A 22,213-nucleotide genomic window follows, 5' to 3' on the forward strand; every position below is an offset into this window, starting at 1 on the left:
ATGCTGAGGAGTTTCTAGAATTTAGAACATCCTTATTTCTCTCAGACAACCCAAAACGTCATGACTCCTATTTTGTACAGACAAAAAATTAATTTAAAACACAGTTTAAAATATTAGACATTGACCCAGTAATTCTACTTGTAAGATTTTATCATATTGATAAACTCGTATGTATGCAAAATGATGTATGGTCAGGATTAAAACTGTAGCATTATTTTTTTTTTATTGAAGTATAGTTGATTTACAATGCTGTGCCAATCTCTGCTGTACAGCAAAGGGACTCAGTTATACACATATATACATTCTTTTTTATATTCTTTTCCATTATGGTTTATCACAGGATATTGAGTATAGTTCCCTATACATTGGGACCTTGTTGTTTATCCATGCTAAATGTAATGGTTTGCACCTACCAACCCCTCTAGCATTATCTGTAAAAGCATAAGATTGGATATGGTTACTATAGCTGGTAAGAATGAGATAGTTTTATACATACTGATATGGAACTGTACAGAGATATTATGTGAAAAAAGCAAAGGTATACAAGAGTGTAAACTATGTATCTTTTGTGTACACAGAACTGAATGACAGAGATAAAGGGTGGAGGCCAGTTGGGGAGAAAGTAGGGGGAGGAGATTTATGTAAAATTATATCCTTTTGTACCTTTTGAATTTTGTTACTACACATGAAAATAATTTATTGAAAATAAAACTCAGAGTTGAGCAAATGATTCCTTTATTCGAGGCTGTATCTCCCCTCATCCTGAAATAAATAACTCATGTCAATGATTCCATGGGTGGATGGGGGAAGCTCTGGAACCACAGGAACAAGGGAATACTTGGAACAAAGATATACTTTTAATAGCCCCTAAAGATTCCTCACATCACCATAGGAACTAGGCAAAGTTTCACTCTCTGACATACTTCCATTCCATGAGTTTGTGACACTGGAAGAAAGTAAACTACAACAATGGGATTTCATGGCATACATCTCAGAGGGAGACCCGTTTCCACCAGGAGTTCCAAGGACTAGAGCAAACACGCACCACAGCCTTACCACCCATGTTGGAGAGTCCCACAGGCTTCGGAGAAGTTTGCAGCTTCCTGGAGCAACTCTTCTAACAGTAGCTTAAAATAGCATTCTATCAATAAAAGACCAAAGATTTTGGCTGCTAGGAATTCTTTCTAATGGCCAACTTAAAATTTCACAATAACAATGAAAACCAAGGAAAAAATTAGATTTATTAACTTTAATCATCTAAACTGGAGGCAAAACAATCTAGTGGTTAAGATTCTAAAACCAAATATAAAGAGGCCCAAATCTCCAGAGAATCATTTTATTTCACATGGAAAAACCATAAGATCTCTTGTAAATTATAACTACTTGGTAGAAATTATCTCAGAGGAACTTTTTTCCCCAAGAAAAACAGCAATAATAATTCAACTGAGGATGAAATGAATAGTGTGTCAAGTTCTACCAACTAGTTCCACAGTGCTTTAAATAGCAACAAAACAGAGCAAATTTCCTTCCCTACCATGTTCTTATCTTACAAGAAACAGCATCTATTGGCCCAAGGGAAAAACAGTACATCAACACAAAAGCAACCCAGCTAAAGCTGGCTGTGGCTTTATCTGCAGGAGCCCATCAACAGTATAAGCCCACTTAATTTGACCTAAACCCTTCCAAGCCTCCAACAGAGTACTATTTTCAAAAGGCAAGAAACAGATCAATGCCATTTTCTCTCTAAAAAAAAATTATATACAATCAATGTTCTAAATATATGCTCTTAAAAATGCTAGACTGCAATGAAGAAAAGTCACAGAAAAATAAAATTATTTCTTAAAAAATAATGACTAAGTGTAAAATGGCAACTTCCAAGAAGTATTTAAATTCAAATTTAAAGGTGAAACAGATTAAGCTTTGAGATTAAATGTCAAGTTTGAAGTCTGAATAAACTTCAATAGTATATTTAAAAATAAAAATAGATTTTACTGCTAGAGATTGCATTCTGCCTATAAACCTATTATTAAGTTTAATGTTCGGTAGGGTTATGAACTTCTACAGATAAGCAAATAAAGCACTTGAAAACAATACTTTACACATAAATTTAGATCATATGTGTTATTTTTGACACATTAGAGATTGTTACTATATTTCATGAATGTCATTCAATAAATATTTATCAAACACACATTATGCCAGGCTCTGGGAATTCAACAGTGAGCAAAAAAAAGACATAGCCCCTGACAATGACAATGAGAAAGACAACTAAATGGGTTATAATACTGCAGTGTGTTGGGGCTTCCCTGGTGGCGCAGTGGTTAAGAATCTGCCTGCCAATGCAGGGGACACGGGTTCGAGCCCTGGTCTGGGAAGATCCCACATGCCGCGGAGCAACTAAGCCCGAGGAGGAGCCACAACTACTGAGCCTGTGCATCTGGAGCCTGTGCTCCGCAACAAGAGAGGCCGTGATAGTGAGAGGCCCGCGCACCGCGATGAAGAGTGGCCCCCGCTTGCCGCAACTAGAGAAAGCCCTCGCACAGGAACGAAGACTCAACACAGCCATAAATTAATTAATTAATTAATTAATTAATTTTAAAAAAAATACTGCAGTGTGTTAAGGCTAAGATGGAAGTACAAGGTACAATGGGGCCGCAAAGCAGGTACACCGGACAAGTATGGACGAGCAGGAGGGGCAATGAGTGGTGAAGGAATTTAAGACCCTTCCTAAAAGGTTTCACACGTAAACCAGGACTTTAAGGATCACTAGGACTTATTCAAAGGGAAAGAGGAAGAAGGCTCCAAGTAAAGGAAGCATTATTTGTATGAGAGGAGAGGCAGGGTAGGGTAGGTAGGGAGAAGAATACAGTGCATTTGAGAAACTAAAAGTACTTAATTCATTTCTTAGGAAAATGAATAAAAACATTCTCCCTTCACTCGTCAACTCCACTTGTTCATTCATTCAATTAATATTTACTGAGCTCTGATAAAGTTAATGCATATATCAGGACCCACAAAAATGGAGGCAGCCCCGTTAGCCCAGTCCTCATCACAAATCTAAACCTAAGTCAACCTGCACTTATGAGAAACACTTCAGTGTCAAGGAAACCTAACATACACTAATCACAGTCCTCCAACTCAGCTTTAGCTAGCTTACCTTAGCCTGGAAACTAGGACCTGCTTGCCTAATAAGGAAATCCCTGACCTAGCCAATCATGCCCTATTTCTGAGTTGCCTCTTCTAACGCTCCATAAAACTCGCTTTTGCTCCAGATCCCTCCGCAACAGTGCTCCACTGCTTGTAGGCACTGTACTCCCCCATGGATTGTTTTCCCTTGAATAAAGGACATCCAACGTGTTACTAAGTTGTTTTAGTTTTGTCATTTCACAGCTCCTACTATTAGCTGCCCTGTTCAACTGCAAGGTATCGTTATCTTTTTCAAATTATAAAGCCCAAATAAAAGGAAATCAATACACCTTATAAAGGCTCTTTCTCTTGGGATGACATTACACACGATTCTTTTGAAAAACAACCAGAAAAAGTAATTATTGTAAAATTGATAAATTCCCTGAGAAGTAATTAAGTCTTAAAATAATTGGTTTACTTTCCGATTTTTCTTATCCCATTGCCTCTGAATTATCATAATATGTACATCTTAACAGTTCAGTAGGTTGGAAATCTGACACAGGTTTCCCTGGGATAAAATCAAGTGTCAGCAGGGCCGCATTCCTTCTGGAGTCTCCAAGGGGAGAATCTGTTTTCTTGACTTTTTAAGGGCCGCTCACATTCCTTGCTTTTGGCTCCCTTCCTCTATCTTTAAAGTAAGGGCTAATCAAGTCCTTCTCACATTGCATCACTCTAACTCTCTCTTCTGCCTCCCTTTTCCATTTTTAAGGACTCATGATTATACTGAGCCCACCAGCATAATCCAGGATAACCTCTGTATTTTAAAGTTAACTGATTAGCAACCTTAATTCCATCTGTTACCTTAACTCCCCTTTGCCATGTAACCTAACATATTCAGAGGTTCTTGGGAATAGGGATGATAGGGGAGTCATTATTCTGCCTACCATAGCACAGTAAATGAATATTTAAGGTTACTGATTATACACAACATTGAGGAAGTTGCAATGGTGGCCTTTTCACTCCTGTGATTTATATCTGCTGGGGCAGATTTAAAAATGTGTACAAAATCATACTGTCGGGGGGAAAAAATGCATCTTAAAAGTACTTTAAGTAGGAACTAGATGACTATAGGAATGAGAAAGAACATTTTTAAAAGCTTAAAGGGAAGATGACATATAAAGTAGGTCTTAAAGCACAGGTAGGATCTGTAACAGGCAGAGATGAGAATGGGTGATATTTCAGGTGGCGGCTTTGTGTGACTAAATGGAAGGAAGATTTAAAAAAAAAAAAAAAAGGAAGTCCTACTAGACTGTAACGAGTCCCAGTAGGATGGAGTGAAGAGCACTCAATGGGAAGCAGTGAGAACTGAGAATTTCAAGGAGAGAGTAGCCAAAAATTAAAATGTGGCAGAGATGACGGAATGCAAAGTCAGAGAAGAGGTCACTGGAGTTTTAATTAGCGGATCACTGGTGAACTTCGTATAAGCACTTAGTCAACTGCTGGTGGCAGGAGCCAGATTGCAGCTCTTACAAAAGTGGAAATGGTTCCTTTGACATATATATATTTTTAACATTCTGCATTTGTTTTATTGAACCAATATAAATGTACCAAAAGTATACAACAACTGTGTGGAAAAAATAATTATAGGTGAATACCAGCAAGTTAAAATCAGTGATATGTAAAAATAAAATACTGTCAACAGGTATATTTGAATTCCAGGACTAAAAGACTGAATAAACTTTTAAATATAAACTACTCAAATGCAGTGGGGAAATAAACTGACCACATTAGTAGCAAAGGGGTTAAAAATCATATAATCTTTAAACATGTAAAAATGATCAAATTCAAAACACATTCATAATAAAAAATTCTTAGCAAAGTAGGAATGTAAGAGAGATTTCTTAATCTGATAAAATTCAGAGGAATCCTGCAGTAGACATAGCTTTCATAGGGTTAATTAAATTTTAACTATATTTTTCTATTACCTTTTGAATAGAGCCCAAAGGCAGAATTTAAAAAAAAAACCAAACACTTTTCTATACTGTGTCTTTTCTTTCAAAACACTTTTATGACATTGTATCCTTCTACTGAGAGGAAGGCTGGGTGGTGACCATGCCATCACTAATTCCCTTTTATTAGAGAGCATTCTCATCTTGGCAAGGGAGGAGTTGAGGCAGGAAATTCTACTGGCATTTTTCAGCATCACCAAAGGACAGATGGCTGGGTAGCAAGAGGACAGAAATCCAGTGATGTGCTCTAGCATCATGTTACTTTCAGATTTTTAAGGACAAGTAAGTGGTAAGACAGCCGTTGGTCCAATAAAAGAAGACAAAGCAGCTTACGAGCAGAATGGTGTTGGTGGCTTTGGTTTCAGGAGACAGTCTGGGAGAAAGGTTGTTGCCATGAAGATTCTGAACTGTCTTGTGATGATTGTAGAGGAGCATCACCATGTAGCCACTAGTCCAGATCATGAGGTTGATGTAGAGGAAATTCTAGATGAGCATGGCACTCTGAAATACTGCTGACACCCTGTAATCCCCTTGCTTTGTTTTACAGTAAGCCAGAGAATAGCCAGGTTGGGCAGCTGAGGCATTGGTGACGGCTTTATTGTTTGTGATGATCCAGATGTAGATGAGCATATTGATGACCCAGAAAAAGAGGAACGAAGGCAAAATGCATGTGGAGATTTGGGGTTTGAGCCATGTCCACTTAGAGTTTCTGGGGCTAATTCTGATGGCCTGAAAAGTGTTCAAGATAGAAATTGTGCAGAGAGAAATGCTTGAGTCACCCTATGAATGTACAACAATGATTTACAGCCAATATCACCCATTATAGGCCAAATTCCAAAAGATGACATTGCATCTTGAATGCCCCTGAACAAAATGGTCATGATATTAGCTAGGGTTAGGTGCATGAGAATCATACCTGTGGGCTTCTTCTGGTGTGGATGAATTTTTTAAATGCACATGTATAATATTAATAGGAACAGGTTTCCCACATACCCAATGCCAACTTAAAAGATGAAGAAAATTCCCAAAATGGTATCACTTGAACACCTAATTCTTACAAATTTTGTAGAACAGTCTAAAAAGGACCACACCTGTGTTATATGAATAAAAATTGGAAATAATTGAGCCCCAGGAAGAAAATATCAATGTAATAATTCTGTCTCAGAGGAAGAGATTTCTCAGCTACCCAGAATTCCAAAATTCTAGGTCTTTCCCAAAGGTCAAATTTGCACTTGGTAATTGACAATTCTTCTCCTAAACATTAGAGTTAATTTCAGCTATACTCTTGTATTTTTAAGTAGTCTGGTTAAAATATCCCTGAGAGCCATTACCTATTGATTTTTTAGGACAATTTTTGTGTTTTTTATTTATTTCAGTATCTGATTTAGTAGATTCATGGAATATTAAGGATAGAATTGATGGCTGCTACTGTGACAAAGTTACTTGATGAGCTTGTTTATGTAGGTTGTTTTGAATTTGTGTATCTAAAATCTTTCTCGTCAACAATATTCTCCTCATTCAATAAAATAGTGAGTTCTCTCTTATTGGCACTTATCTTTCATTTGGCTGTGCAGAATCACCCAAGTGTTTCTGTTCCAATCTAATGTTCTTCAGACCAAAGCAATATAAAGAGCATTTCTAACATTTAAGAACCAAACTTACTTCTTTAGCTATAATCCTTCCTTTAACACCCTTTCCCATTTTCTTCACTATAATTTTTACCATCTAGGAATATAATCTTATATTAATGCAGGGTCTAGTATGTAAGACATTCTGTATCACAGATCTCATTTTCCTCACTTGGTTATATAAACTTTGCATTGTTATCTTTATTTTGCAGACAATGAAACTGAATTTCAAGAAACAATCACCTGTGTCTACATTAACTGTGTGTGCGGTTGCTGGTACTGTGACTTGAACCCAGATTCATCTAATTTCAAACCTTCACTGATGACCTTGGAGATAAATACATTGTCCTAATCAATGTTCAATGCTTGTTTCACAATATCTTTGTGATGTCTGATTGCTGTTTTTAATGAAAAACTCTGTTATCACTGCTTCAATTGCATGACATTTTTCTAGCTCTTTTTAAAAATTTCCAAAGACTTCTGCTAACACTGTATGCATACAGTTACATTTCTGCCCTAACTTTTAATTATGTAGGGCACCAACCTCACTTTTACTTTACTCTGATGCATTCTTCCCTCCACCCTCCTATTATCCTATGACCCAAACACCACTTATATACTGATAGAGCCTAATAGTTGATCTATAACCCAGACCAGTCTCTTGAATTCCAGAATAACAGACAGTGGCCACAAAGGACTTCCCAGTCTCTCCTGGGCATGTTCTTCCTCTCTTAATATTCTTTTCTTGATCAGTAAAATAAATAAATCTAGGTTCAAAAAGCAAAATCTTTTTAAAAAGAAGGTTGAGCAGACAGTAAGATAACAGTTTCGGTAGTACACAGTATGCCAAGGGAAAGAAGTCAATGAAACTGGACAGATAAAGAAGAGTAAGAGTATAAAGTCAGATCAAAGACACAGGTTGCAACCCCCAAGTCAATACATGAGGGTAAAGAAATTTATAATAAAGTTACTGACAATATCAATTAGAAATCTCTGTTCTAAAATTTTAATTTGGGGAGAGGGGAATAGTAAAGCAAGATTCACCTACTAACCTTGCTTTACAAATAGACTACTGGGCTAATAAGTCCATTGAAAATACTGTCTGTCTTCATTCTTACCGGATTCAAATATGAAATTTCCTAGGAAATTCCACAAGCAAAATTACACAGGCTCTTAGGCAAAATTAGAACTAAAGAAAGCCTATAGCAGTAATGGTCACCTCCCAGCATGTAAGAAAATACAAACTCGGGCTTCCCTGGTGGCGCAGTGGTTGAGAGTCTGCCTGCCAATGCAGGGGACACGGGTTCGAGCCCTGGTCTGGGAGGATCCCACATGCCGCGGAGCAACTAGGCCCGTGAGCCACAACTACTGAGCCTGCACATCTGGAGCCTGTGCTCCGCAACAAGAGAGGCCGCGATAGTGAGAGGCCCGCGCACCGCGATGAAGAGTGGCCCCCGCTTGCCACAACTAGAGAAAGCCCTCGCACAGAAACGAAGACCCAACACAGCCATAAATAAATAAAATTAAAAAAAAAAAAAAGAACTGTGTGCTCTGACATATCTCAAAATGGTTCCTTTAAAAAAAAAAAAAAAAAAACTCAACTGTTGCCAAGTTTTACTGATGGTTCCCTTTAGAAGAAGAAAAATATATTAACTGCTTGAATTCTTAAGATATGGACTTCCAGAGTCTCTCCTAAATGACAATAAAAACGTGTTTGGAGAGCATGGGAACAACCTAATGACTTAAAGACACAAACTGTTAAACAGGAATCACAAGCCCTAGAAGCTTGTGATCATTTTAACTGTCTCTCTTTGAACATAGGCTGAAATAAGATTTCTTAAGTTATAAGTCATAGCTATTTTATATTCATCTCCTTCTGATAATATAGTCTTTTTAAGGTCTCTATCTAAAAAATCAAAAGAATATAATTAAATATTTAATTGTGTAGCACTGAGGAACTACATTTGACTTAAACACGAGTCTATTACATGTTCTAAGACCACTCTAGCCTGTTTCTACATCCCCCATGAAATATGAAACAACATATTGAAACATATGAAACAACATATAGAAGCTATATGAAACTGGCACCAAAGGAATTACAAGAACAGTGGTGGTAAAGTTCTGTCACGCAAGAGCCAGTGATCAAAAAGCAGAACGGCAGTTTAATGTGCCCTCCTTACTATCATATTTTCTCACACTCTTTCTAAACTTCCTGATAGTGCAGATAGACATTTTAAAAGTGAATTACTGAAAACACCAGTAATTAGTGAAAAACAAAGAAAATGGCAAATAGAAAATTTTGATTCCAACAGAATAAAATGTGTAAATAAAAATAATACTGAAAAGCAGCCCCTTAAAAAAAAAATACTGAAAACATTAATAGCAACTTTCCATTTTTTAGTGAAATTTTTAGAACATTTTGTATAGTATTGTGAAATCAGTTAAGTTGTAACGTTGTTTTGAGACCAGAATTTAAGGAAAAGGAATTGAACATTTCAAGTGTAGACATTATGAGGTCTCTAAAATTATTACACATTTTCAAACTAGAAATAAAAAGGCCACTGAAGTATCCTGCAGATTTTTATTTATAACAAAGTGAATACCAACATCTAATAACACACGTAAAGAAAAATTTCTTTGGGATCCTTTTTCCTAAGTGTAAAGGGGCCTTGAACTCAAAAAGTGAGAAAACCACTGTGGTGTATCCCCAGCGGTGATGGGTCCATTTCTTGCTCTGACCTCAGAGTGCACCATTGTGATGTACTTCACAAAGCCCTATGAAAGAGAAAGGTGGGCCCAGGTTTTTGGTCCTTAGAGCCCAGGAAGCTGCTTTTGGTGACCTGACGGCCTTGGACCTACAGTTAGCTTGTGTTTTCCTTGTTTCTGCCATTTTGTTGATTTTCGTTTCTCTTTTCTCTACTCTTTTTTATTTGTGTCATTGTTCTTTCTACAGTTAGCATAGTGAGTATTGTTGGTATAGTTAATACTTGATTAGCATAGTTAGTGTAGTTAGTACTAGTTAGCGCTGTTGGTACAGTTAGCATAGTTAGCGTTGTTAGTAGAGATAGCATACTTAGCACTGTTAGTACAGTTAGCATTGTTAGTTAGCGTAGTTAGCGTTGCTAGGTAGTGCTGTCAGTCAGTGTAGTTAGCAGATCACCATGATGAAGGGCCTCACAGCCAAATCTGCTGGCAAGGAGGCTCATATTGATGACTTCGAGATCCTCCACACCATTGGTGAAGGCACCTTCGGTAAAGTGAAGTTGGCCCGGCACATTCTGACCGGGACACAGATGGCTGTGAAGGTCATAAAGAAAAGGCGTCAGAGCTTCTCAAGTGTCCAGGCACTTTTCCGGGAAGTGTGCAGTCTGAAGGCTCTGAATCACCCTAATATTGTAAAACTGCTGGGGGTGATTGACACAGAGGAGACTTTTTTCGTGGTGATGGAGTACCTCAGTGGGGGGGACATGTACCGCTATTTGAAGATCCATGGCCGTATGACAGAGGCGCAGGCCCGAGGCCCGTTCCAGCAGCTGGTCTCCGCCCTGCAGCACTGCCACCGGAGGGGCATCGTGCACCGAGACCTGAAGCCACTGAGCCTCCTCTTTGATTCCAACATGAATATCAAACTTACAGACTTTGGCCTCAGCAACAAGTGTGATGACATTGTCCAACTGGACACGATCTGCGGCACACACCCTTATGCTGCCCCGGAACTCCTCCTGGGGCAGAGCTACAGCGGCCCTGCGGTGGACGTGTGGAGCTTGGGAGTAGTGCTGTACACCATGGTAACTGGGTCCCAGCCCTTTGTGGGAAAAGACTTCCAGGAGCTGCGGAAGCAAACCTTACGAGGGCAATACCCCATCCCACCTTATCTGTCTTTGAAGATAAGGGATCTGTTACAAAAAATGATTGCCCTCAACCCCAGTGACAGAGGCACCTTACCTGACCTCATGAGGCATCCATGGGTCAACATGGGCCAGAAGGAGCCACTCCAGCCACCCTGTGAAGAGGACCTGGAGGTGACAATGGTGAGGACTCTGGGCTTGACTTGCGACCAGATCCAGGACACTGGGACAGGCAGTGTGAGCTCCAAGAAACCCAAGGTGGAGGTCTCCATCATAACTCTGAAGCCCTTCTCTTGCGGGGACCTCTGTGGCAGTGAACTTGAGCCTTCTCCAAGCCCTGTGGTGTCCTCCCTGCAAACCAGGTGGCTCTACCACAGAAAAAATGTGCAGCTGCAGGAAGACCAGCAGGCAGGGCAGAAGACCGGTGAGTCTGCCTGTCCCCCACCCAGCCTGGAGGTGAGGACTGCCACCCCCAGCCCAGCCCCCCAGTGTGGCACTGGGACATCCACCTCCAGCAGCAGCAGGATTGGAGCCCCAGAGGGAAGCAGCTGCCCCCTGGGTGTGTCCAACACTGGAAGGTCCTCCCACGCTGGGCAGCCTGAGAGTGTGTCCTCATCCACTGTCTCTGGCCAGAGCCAGAAAAAGCAAGGGGTGGCTGGGAGAATCTGGAACTTTATTTTGAAACATCTTTGTTGCAAGCTGCCCAGCATGAGGCGTCATAATAAAGTGAGCCCATGTGAACCCCATGGAAGACCGAGGCAGGAAGGTCAGGCCGCCGCGCTCCCTGGGGCCCGGTGCAGGGGAAGAGGAGTGTGTTCTCTGCACGGCCTTCAGAAGCATCGTATCCAAGACCCTGGCCAGCTCAGAGGATGGTCCGGAGCAGCCCAGGCGACCGAAAGCGAGGCCACCGTGGCTGCAGGTCTGCCCCTCAACCCCCACCTGGGTGAAACTTGAGAGACTGGACTGTCTTTCCTGGGGCACGTCTCCCCTCCCCCACTCTTCTGTCTTCCGTGTTGGTGGGGGAGGGGGATAGTTCTTGTTCCAAGAACTCCTTGGTTCTTCCAATTCTAGTTAATAAACTTGATGCTCCAGAGAGATGCATCACACTCTGCTTCGCGTCGTCCCTGCACAGAATTGGGGCTGTGCATTTTCCAGTGAGACAAGCGTGCAGCCGTGGAGCGCTTGGAGGTAGTCAGAACAACTGAAGGGAAACATGACCTAAGAGAATTAGCACAGTGGCTCCCAACAGCAACAACTGCTGCACCGCAGGGCAGAAATGCAGAAAGTGTGTGTTACCTTCCTGCACTACCATTCCCGAACATTTTCAGAAGGGCCGAGGGGAACTTTTGGTCCCTGCGGCCTGTGTTAATTACAACAGAGAGGCCCATTAACAGGATCACAAGGTCCCGTGAACCAGCCTCTGCGCGGTGTGGTAAGGTCCCTGTGCAGCTGAGTTTCATGACTGTCGTGCAGCAATAAAACAGTCTTTATTGAATTTGTTAAAAAAAAAAAAAAATACTGAAAACATTAATAGCAACTTTCCATTTTTTAGTGAAATCAACTATAGATTATACTGCCTATTAACAAACATAAGCAAAATGTTAGAAAACATTACATTATAAAATGAAGAATACTACTCTTCTGAAAAGTATCAATCCTGACTAATTAATTTGCTCATTTCATTAATCTCAAAGTATTTTAATGTGGACAGTTTGGGCTATACATCTGAGCAAAACCTCACACAATTGAAGTCTTAACTCAATAATAACATTTCATAGATAACATGACAAACTATTACTTTAAAAAATAAAAAGCTCAATACTGAACTCCAAGAACATGAAAAATGGGCACAATAGGGATTATCCAACTAAATTTGTGATTTCTGAATGACCTCTCTGCCTCAGTTAAATGAGGTAATATTATTTGTTTCCTATTGCTCTCTTAGGTTTTAAAACGCACTACAAAAGAGTTTTTACTCCTAGAAAAATTATTCATTTAAATTAATTTCTAAATATTAAAACTAATTTCTCATCAGCTCTTCTGAGGAACTTGACAACAGCAAGGCCTCTCAAAAGAAACACACTGCTGTCCTGTCCTCTCTTGTGGTTAATATTGGCCATGTGAAAAATAAAATATAAGTCCTAGCCAATGAAATATAAGTCAAAGTGTTCTATGACAGTTAAATGGGAAATCTTAAAAAAGAGGGAAACTGCTTCCCTTCTTTCCCTCTTTCCTCTGCTGGAATGCAGACCTGATGGCTGGAGCTTGAGCAGCCATCCTGAACCTCAAGGTAGAAGCTATATGATGGCAGCACAGCAGCAAAACAAGAATCAGTTTAGGTTCTTTACACCATGAAGCTACCTCACTAGTCTTGTATTATCTACCTCCAGACTTTATTTCTATGGGAGGAAAATAAACTTCTATCTTATTTAAGCCACTGTTTTCTATGGTGTCTAGCCTTACATAAGTGAACCTAATCCTAACTGATACAATGTGCATATCCTAACAATTCCACACCTGTCATATACTCGAAAATCTAGACCAGTGGTATTGAACAGAGTGACAGAAATGTTCTGTATCTGTGCTGCCCAATCAAGTAGCTGCTAGCCATGTGTGATTATTGAGCAATTGAAATGTTTTTTAACATTTAACACAGAATATTATATTTTACTTAATTTCAATTAATTTAAATTTAAATAGCCACATGTGGCTAGTGGCTATTGTATTGGACAGCACAGCTCTAAGCATCAAGGAACATCAAAATTGTAATTGAGTTAATTTTAAATGATAGAAAATTTCTCCCTAATTTATATATAACAATATAGTAAAGCTGTAAACATTATTTTCATAAGAGACATGCCTATAATTATATTTTGCTAGAGTAATGTTATTATGACTAACTTGAGCTATACCTGTGTAATGCCTTTTCAATTCATTAACAGTTCAACTAATATTATGTTGGAGAATATCAAAGCAAAATTTTTACTCAAATTTAAATAAAACTACTTCCTAGCATGAAATGAAAAAATTTTTGGTCTGCTTTAAAAACTAGTAGATACTTTTCCTCCCCAATGCTAACTACTTTTGTGTCAAGAGGTACGAATATTATGGATAGTGAAGCACAGTTCTCAGGTTATTAATAAACCAGAAAATTCACAACAGAAAGGTACCTCAATAAGGTCACTTAGTTTATATCCTCATCATTTGTCTATCTTCTTCTCCCCTTTCCCTTCAAGCAGAATTAATCTCTCTCTGTAATCATAAAGTACTTTGTGTGATATCCTCACACAGCACTTACTGTACTAGGTCATGATGGTTTTCAAAACTGTCTCTGCTCTACACCTTGAAATTCTCAAGGGCAAGAGAGACCTCAGAGGGGTACTGTGGCAGTGGAACAAAACCATCCAGATGTGGCACAAAGGAATTTGCTCTTGAAGGCAGAGGAGCAGAAAAGGAGGAATGTAATCACAGCTCACTAATCCCACATTTCTGTCCAGGGCTGGTCATGGTTAAAATCTGTTTTAATTCAATTCATCCTATACTTCATTTTTAGGTACACCTCTGTTTGCTTAAAATTTCTGAATTGCAAAATCACATGCAAATTAGTGAATAAATGAGATAATAAATTTAAGCATATGATGGATTAATCCTAAACAAACCTTTTAAATCACTTTGGTTAAAATTACACAGTTTGCTGATCAGAGTATTCTAGATGGCAGTCACTGTTTCTGCAACCTCTGTATAACCCTTTTATTTTAAATAATTTGTATAGAATCAATTAGGTATTATATAAATACCACCCACATCCTTAAAAGAGAGACATGAGCAAATGAAGAACTGATTTTAAAGTTATGAAAAGATGTCATTTTTAAAAATTCACTTTGAATGACATACTTTTAAATTTTAACTGCTGCCTTAAACTGAAATGACAACTCATTAGTTACCCGAATTCCTATTTTTTTAACTTGAGAACCAACTCTACGTTTTATATATGGAACAGGCTAGACTTGTGATACTAGGTATATATGACAGCAAGTAATATTAGAGATATAAATGTATCCCAGAGAGAGTAAATATCCTGGTCAGAATACCCAAGAGCAGAATCAACACTGGCATCCATTCACCATCATTTAATATACCTACCCACCTATTACGTCTAACCAACTACAGTATCCAATTTAAGACTGCTTCAAGGCTAATTAGGGAGTAAATGAAGCTATGGTCTTCACCATTGATGTATTATAATAAATTATGTACCTTCTGCCTGAGGCAATGGGATAGAACAGCGAAACATACAAACTTATACCACTGCTTCCTCATTAACCAAATTCTACATTGGCATTTTAGGCAATCACCTTTCAGATGGGCTTTTCATGGCATCTTTGCCTTTAAAAAGCTGTCATTCCAGAAAGGTTTGAGAATTTCCATAGCAATTTCAAACTTTAAAGTACTATTTCTCGAAGTGTGGTTTTAGACCACCTGCATCAAAATCTGAGGAGGTTTGAAAAATGCAGATTCCTGGGCTCCAAAGCCCCACCAAAACGAACTCTGAGGAGTGGAGCCCAATTTTTAGCAAACATTCTCCCACAAGATTCCAGTGCCTGCTAAGGTTCGAGAACGACTACCTAAGAACAAGCTATTACTGTGACTCTTGGTATATACGTTAAGAAGCACTAGACGTACAGATATAACCTATACTTTCAAGGTGTGACCTCTAGACCAGGAGCAGTAGCATCACCTGGGAGCTTGTTAGAAATGCAGAGTCTCAGCTCCGTTCCAGCCCTGCTGAACCAAAATTTGCATTTTAACAAGATCCCCAGGTGATTCATACTTACATTAAAGCCTGAGTTGTACTGGTCTAGAGCAGCATTATTCTGGAATGCAGGTGTCCTGGGGCACCTTACACAGGTCAAACAGCAAAGTGTATTAGGGATACTGTGGTAAACACCCAAAATATACTTTACAGTAAAATAGGCAATCAAAGCCCCTGTGAAAACACAGAGGGAAGATTCTGAGTATCTTTTAGTGAATTTTTAAATGTTCATGGTAATATCCTTTCCATTCTATTCTACCAAGCATTTTATTAATCATGGAAGACAGAATTCATTCAAAATACAATTGAGAACAGACAAAAGCTGAAAAGGAGAGGTTGCATAAGCAGCAATGGTTTGTGAGTTGCTTTAGTCCCCAATTTCAGACCCACTTAATATATAAAGAATAACCAGAGATTGGTTCAAGATGGCGGAGTAGAAGGACATGCTCTCACTCCCTCTTTCGAGAACACCAGAATCACAACTAAGTGCTGAACGATCATCAACAGGAAGACACTGGAACTCACCAAAAAACATACCCCACGTGCAAAGACAAAGGAGAAGCCGCAATGAGACGGTAGGAGGGGCGCTATCACAATAAAATCAAATCCCATAACTGCTGGGTGGGTGACTCACAAACTGGAGAACACTTATACCACAGAAGTCCACCCACTGGAGTGAAGGTTCTGAGCCCCACGTCAGGCTTCCCAACCTGGGGGTCTGGCAATGCGAGGAGGAATTCCTAGAGACTCAGATTTTGAAGGCTAGTGGGATTTGATTGCAGGACTTCAGCAGGACTGGGGGAAACAGAGACTCCACTCTTGGAGGGCACACACAAAGTAGTGTGCACATCGGGATGCGGGGGAAGGAGCAGTGACCCCATAGAGACTGAACCAGACCTACCTGCTAGTGTTGAAGGGTCTCCTGCAGAGTTGGGGGATGGCTGTGGCTCACCGTGGGGACAAGGACACTGGCAGCAGAAGTTCTGGGAAGTACTCCTTGGCGTGAGCCCTCCCAGAGTCTGTCATTAGCTCCACCAAAGAGCCCGGGTAGGCTCCAGTGTTGGGTTGCCTCAGGCCAAACAACTAACAGGGAGGGGACCCAGCCCCACCCATCAGCAGACAAGCAGATTAAAGTTTTACTGAGCTGTGCCCACCAGAGCAACAGCCAGCTCAACCCACCACCAGTCCCTCCCATCAGGAAACTTGCACAAACCTCTCAGATAGCCTCATCCACCAGAGGGGAGACAGCAGAAGCAAGAAGAACTACAATCCTGCAGCCTGTGGAACAAAAACCACATTCATAGAAAGATAGACAAGATGAAAAGGCAGAGGGCTATGTACCAGATGAAGGAACAAGATAAAACCCCAGAAAAACAACTAAATGAAATGGAGATAGGCAATCTTCCAGAAAAAGAATTCAGAATAATGATAGTGAAGATGATCCAGGACCTCGGAAAAAGAATGGAGGCAAAGATCAAGAAGATGCAAGAAATGTTTAACAAAGATCTAGAACAATTAAAGAACAAACAGAGATGAACAATACAATAACTGAAATGAAAAATACATTAGAAGGAATCAACAGCAGAATAACTGAGGCAGGAGAACGCATAAGTGACATGGAAGACAGAATGGTGGAATTCACTGCTGTGGAACAGAATAAAGAAAAAAGAATGAAAAGAAATGAAAACAGCCTAAGAGGCCTCTGTGACAACGTTAAACACAACAACATTCGCATTATAGGGGTCCCAGAAGGAGAAGAGAGAGAAAAAGGACCCAAGAAAATATTTGAAGAGATTATAGTAGAAAACTTCCCTAACATGGGAAAGGAAATAGCCACCCAAGCCCAGGAAGCACATAGAGTCCCATACAGGATAAACCCAAGGAGAAACACGCCGAGACACAGAGTAATCAAATTGGCAAAAATTAAAGACAAAGAAAAATTATTGAAAGCAGCAAGGGAAAAATGACAAATAACATACAAGGGAACTCCCATAAGGTTAAGAGCTGATTTCTCAGCAGAAACTCTACAAGGCAGAAGGGAGTGGCATGATATATTTAAAGTGATGAAAGGGAAGAACCTACAACCAAGATTACTCTACCCAGCAAGGGTTTCATTCAGATTCAATGGAGAAATCAAAAGCTTTACACACAAGCAAAAGCTAAGAGAATTCAGCAACACCAAACCAGCTCTACAACAAATGCTATAAGAACTTCTCTAAGTGGGAAACACAAGAGAAGAAAAAGACCTACAAAAACAAACCCAAAACAATTAAGAAAATGGTAAGAGGAACATACATATCGATAACTACCTTAAATGCAAATGGATTAAATGCTCCAACCAAAAGACAGAGGCTTGCTGAATGGATACAAAAACAAGACACATATATATGCTGTCTACAAGAGACCCACTTCAGACCTAGGGACACATACAGACTGAAATTGAGGGGATGGAAAAAGATATTCCATGCAAACGGAAATCAAAAGAAAGCTGGAGTAGCAATACTCATATCAGATAAAATAGACTTTAAAAAAAGGAACGTTACAAGAGACAAGGAGGGACACTACGTAATGATCAAGGGATCAATCCAAGAAGAAGATATAACAATTATAAATATATATGCACCCAACATAGGAGCACCTCAGTACATAAGGCAACTGCTAACAGCTCTAAAAGAGGAAATCGACAGTAACACAATAACAGTGGGGGATTTTAACACCTCACTTACACCAATGGACAGATCATACAAAAGACAATTAATAAGGAAACACAAGCTTTAAATGACACAATAGACCACATAGATTTAATTGATATTTATAGGACATGCCATCCAAAAACAGCAGATTACACTCTCTTCTCAAGTGCGCAGAGAACACTCTCCAAGATAGATCACATCTTGGGCCACAAATCAAGCCTCAGTAAATTTAAGGACACTGAAATCATATCAAGCATCTTTTCTGACCACAACACTATGAGATTAGAAATGAATTACAGGGAAAAAAACGTAAAAAGCACAAACACATGGAGGCTAAACAATATGTTACTAAATAACCAAGAGATCACTGAAGAAATCAAAGAGGAAATCAAAAAATACCTAGAGACAAATGACAATGAAAACGCGATGATCCAAAACCTATGGGATGCAGCAAAAGCAGTTCTAAGAGGGAAGTTTATAGCTATACAAGCCTACCTCAAGAAACAAGAAAAGTCTCAAATAAACAATCTAACGTTACACCTAAAGGAACTAAAGAAAGAAGAACAAACAAAACCCAAAGATAGCAGAGGGAAAGAAATCGTAAAGATCAGAGCAGAAATAAATGAAATAGAAACAAAGAAAACAATAGCAAAGTTCAATAAAACTGAAAGCTGGTTCTCTGAGAAAATAAACAAAATTGATGAACCATTAGCCAGACTCATCAAGAAAAAGAGGGAGAGGACTCAAATCAATAAAATTAGAAATGAAAAAGGAGAAGTTACAACAGACACCGCAGAAATACAAAGCATCCTAAGAGACTACTACAAGCAACTCTATGCCAATAAAATGGACACCCTGGAAGAAATGGACAAATTCTTAGAAAGGTATAACCTTCCAAGACTGAACCAGGAAGAAATAGAAAATATGAACAGACCAATCATGAGTAGTGAAATGGAAACTGTGATTAAAAATCTTCCAACAAAAATCAGGACCAGATGGCTTCACAGGTGAATTCTATCAAACATTTAGAGAAGAGCTAACACCCATCTTTCTCAAACTCTTCCAAAAAACTGAGGAGGAATGAACACTCCCAAACTCATCTATGAGGCCACCATCACCCTGATACCAAAACCAGACAAAGATACTACAAAAAAAGAAAATTACAGACCAATATCACTGATGAATATAGATGCAAAAATCCTCAACAAAATACTAGCAAACAGAATCCAACAACACATTAAAAGGATCATACACCATGATCAACTGGGATTTATCCCAGAGATGCAAGGATTCTTTAATATATGCAAATCAATCAATGTGATATACCATATTAACAAATTGAAGAAGAAAAACCATATGATCATCTCAATTGATGCAGAAAAAGCTTTTGACAAAATTCAACACCCATTTATGATAAAAACTCTCCAGAAAGTGGGCATAGAGGGAACCTACTTCAACATAATAAAGGCCACATACGACAAACCCACAGCAAACATCATTCTTAATGGTGAAAAACTGAAAGCATTTCCTCTAAGATCAGGAGTAAGACAAGGATGTCCACTCTCACCACTATTATTCAACATAGTTTTGGAAGTCCTAGCCACGGCAATCAGAGAAGAAAAAGAAATAAAAGGAATACAAATTGGAAAAGAAAAAGTAAAACTGTCACTGTTTGCAGATGACATGATACTATACATAGAGAATCCTAAAGATGCCACCAGAAAACTACTAGAGCTAATTAATGAATTTGGTAAAGTTGCAGGATACAAAATTAATGCACAGAAATATCTTGCATTCCTATACACTAATGATGAAAAATCTGAAAGAGAAATTAAGGAAACACTCCAATTTACCATTGCAACAAAAAGAATAAAATACCTGGGAATAAACCTACCTAGGGAGACAAAAGACCTGTATGCAGAAAACTATAAGACACTGATGAAAGAAATTAAAGATGATACCAACAGATGGAGAGATATACCATGTTCTTGGATTGGAAGAATCAATATTGGGAAGATGACTATACTACCCAAAGCAATCTACAGATTCAGTGCAATCCCTATCAAATTACCGATGGCATTTTTTACAGAACTAGAACAAAAAATCTTAAAATTTGTATGCAGACACAAAAGACCCCGAATAGCCAAAGCAGTCTTGAGGGAGAAAAACGGAGCTGGAGGAATCAGACTCCCTGACTTCAGACTGTACTACAAAGCTACAGTAATCAAGACAATATGGTACTGGCACAAAAACAGAAATATAGATCAATGGAATAAGATAGAATGCCCAGAGATAAACCCACGCAACTATGGTCAACTAATCTATGACAAAGGAGGCAACGATATACAATGGAGAAAAGACAGTCTCTTCAATAAGTGGTGCTGGGAAAACTGGATAGTTACATGTAAAAGAATGAAATTAGAACACTTCCTAATACCATACACAAAAATAAACTCAAAATGGATTACAGACCTAAATATAAGACCGGGCACTATAAAACTCTTAGAGGAAAACATAGGAAGAACACTCTTTGACATAAATCACAGCAAGATCTTTTTTGATCCACCTCCTAGAGTAATGGAAATAAAATCAAAAATAAACAAATGGGACCTAATGAAACTTCAAAGCTTTTGCACAGCAAAGGAAACCATAAACAAGACGAAAAGACAACCCTCAGAATGGGAGAAAATATTTGCAAACGAATCAACAGACAAAGGATTAATCTCCAAATATAAACAGCTCATTCAGCTCAATATTAAAGAAACAAACAACCCAATTGAAAAATGGGCAGAAGACCTAAATAGACATTTCTCCAAAGAAGACATACAGATGGCCAAGAAGCACATGAAAAGCTGCTCAACATCACTAATTATTAGAGAAATGTAAATCAAAACTACAATGAGGTATCACCTCACACCAGTTAGAATGGGCATCATCAGAAAATCTACAAACAACAAATGCTGGAGAGGGTGTGGAGAAAAGCGAACCCTCTTGCACTGTTGGTGGGAATGGAAATTGATACAGCCACTATGGAGAACACTATGGAGGTTCCTTAAAAAACTAAAAGTAGAATTACCATATGACCCAGCAATCCCACTACTGGGCGTATTCCCAGAGAAAACCATAATTCAAAAAGATACTCACACCCCAATGTTCACTGCAGCACTATTTACAATAACCAGGTCATGGAAGCAACCTAAATGCCCATCGACAGACAGACGAATGGATAAAGAAGATGTGGTACATATATACAATGGAATATTAGTCAGCCATAAAAAGGAACGAAATTGGGTCATTTGTAGAGACGTGGATGCTCTAGAGACTGTCATACAGAGTGAAGTAAGTCAGAAAGAGAAAAACAAATATTGTATATTAACGCATACATGTGGAACCTAGAAAAATGGTACAGATGAACCGGTTTGCAGGGCAGAAATAGAGACACAGAAGGAGAGAAAAAACATATGGACACCAAGGGGGTACAGCGGCAGGGGGTGGGGGTAGGGGTGGGATGAATTGGGAGATTGGGATTGACGTGTATACACTGATGTGTATAAAATGGATGACTAATAAGAAAATAAATAAATAAATAAATAAACATTGGAAAAAAAAAAGAAATCTAAACCCTTCTCGTAAATAGATTATGAAGTATTTAACACACTGATCCTAGCCTCACCTGTATTAAAACTGTATAGTGCATCAGTCAAAATCAAAACTGTGTCGTTAGAATAAAACACCTTAAAAATAGTGCTTCATCCACTTCTCTGTTTCAAAGCCCATGAAAATTAGTTCACCTCCCTTGCTTTGGCTCCAGAAGAGTTCTTTACCCATATGGAAAAAAAAAAAAAAGAATAACCAAGATCTTATTCATTTAATTCAGCACATTCTAAAAGTTGTTTTCCCATGTTTGAATGCACTTGTGGTTGGGGTACAGTTCCTTACTGAATAAAAAGATTTGCTGAAAAGAATCAAAAACAAAATGTTAAGAGACAGCCCCCCTTGAATCTTTTTTGATTTGTTTTGTTCAGTTTTTTAACAAGGTAGGACACAAATCAGACAGAGGACTAAAGTCTAGAAAGATACACTTGAAAACTAG

The 22,213-nt window shown here is 38.9% G+C and overlaps 1 protein-coding gene and 1 pseudogene across 10 annotated transcripts in view; both read right to left on the reverse strand.

The window, feature by feature from the left end:
* LOC309606720 (vomeronasal type-1 receptor 1-like) overlaps window positions 1-6,079 on the reverse strand; it is a 33,711-nt pseudogene extending 27,632 nt beyond the window's left edge. The window contains exon 1 of the transcript in view: window positions 1-6,079. This exon is cut by the window's left edge and continues 27,632 nt beyond it. The product of the transcript in view is annotated as a vomeronasal type-1 receptor 1-like (transcript).
* The window catches only part of RABGAP1L (RAB GTPase activating protein 1 like), a 789,965-nt gene that overhangs the window by 399,293 nt on the left and 368,459 nt on the right, over window positions 1-22,213 (reverse strand). The window lies entirely within an intron of this gene.

Source organism: Balaenoptera borealis (genome assembly GCF_965194805.1).
Source record: "Balaenoptera borealis genome assembly, chromosome: 1".
Taxonomy (NCBI): Eukaryota; Metazoa; Chordata; class Mammalia; order Artiodactyla; family Balaenopteridae; genus Balaenoptera; species Balaenoptera borealis.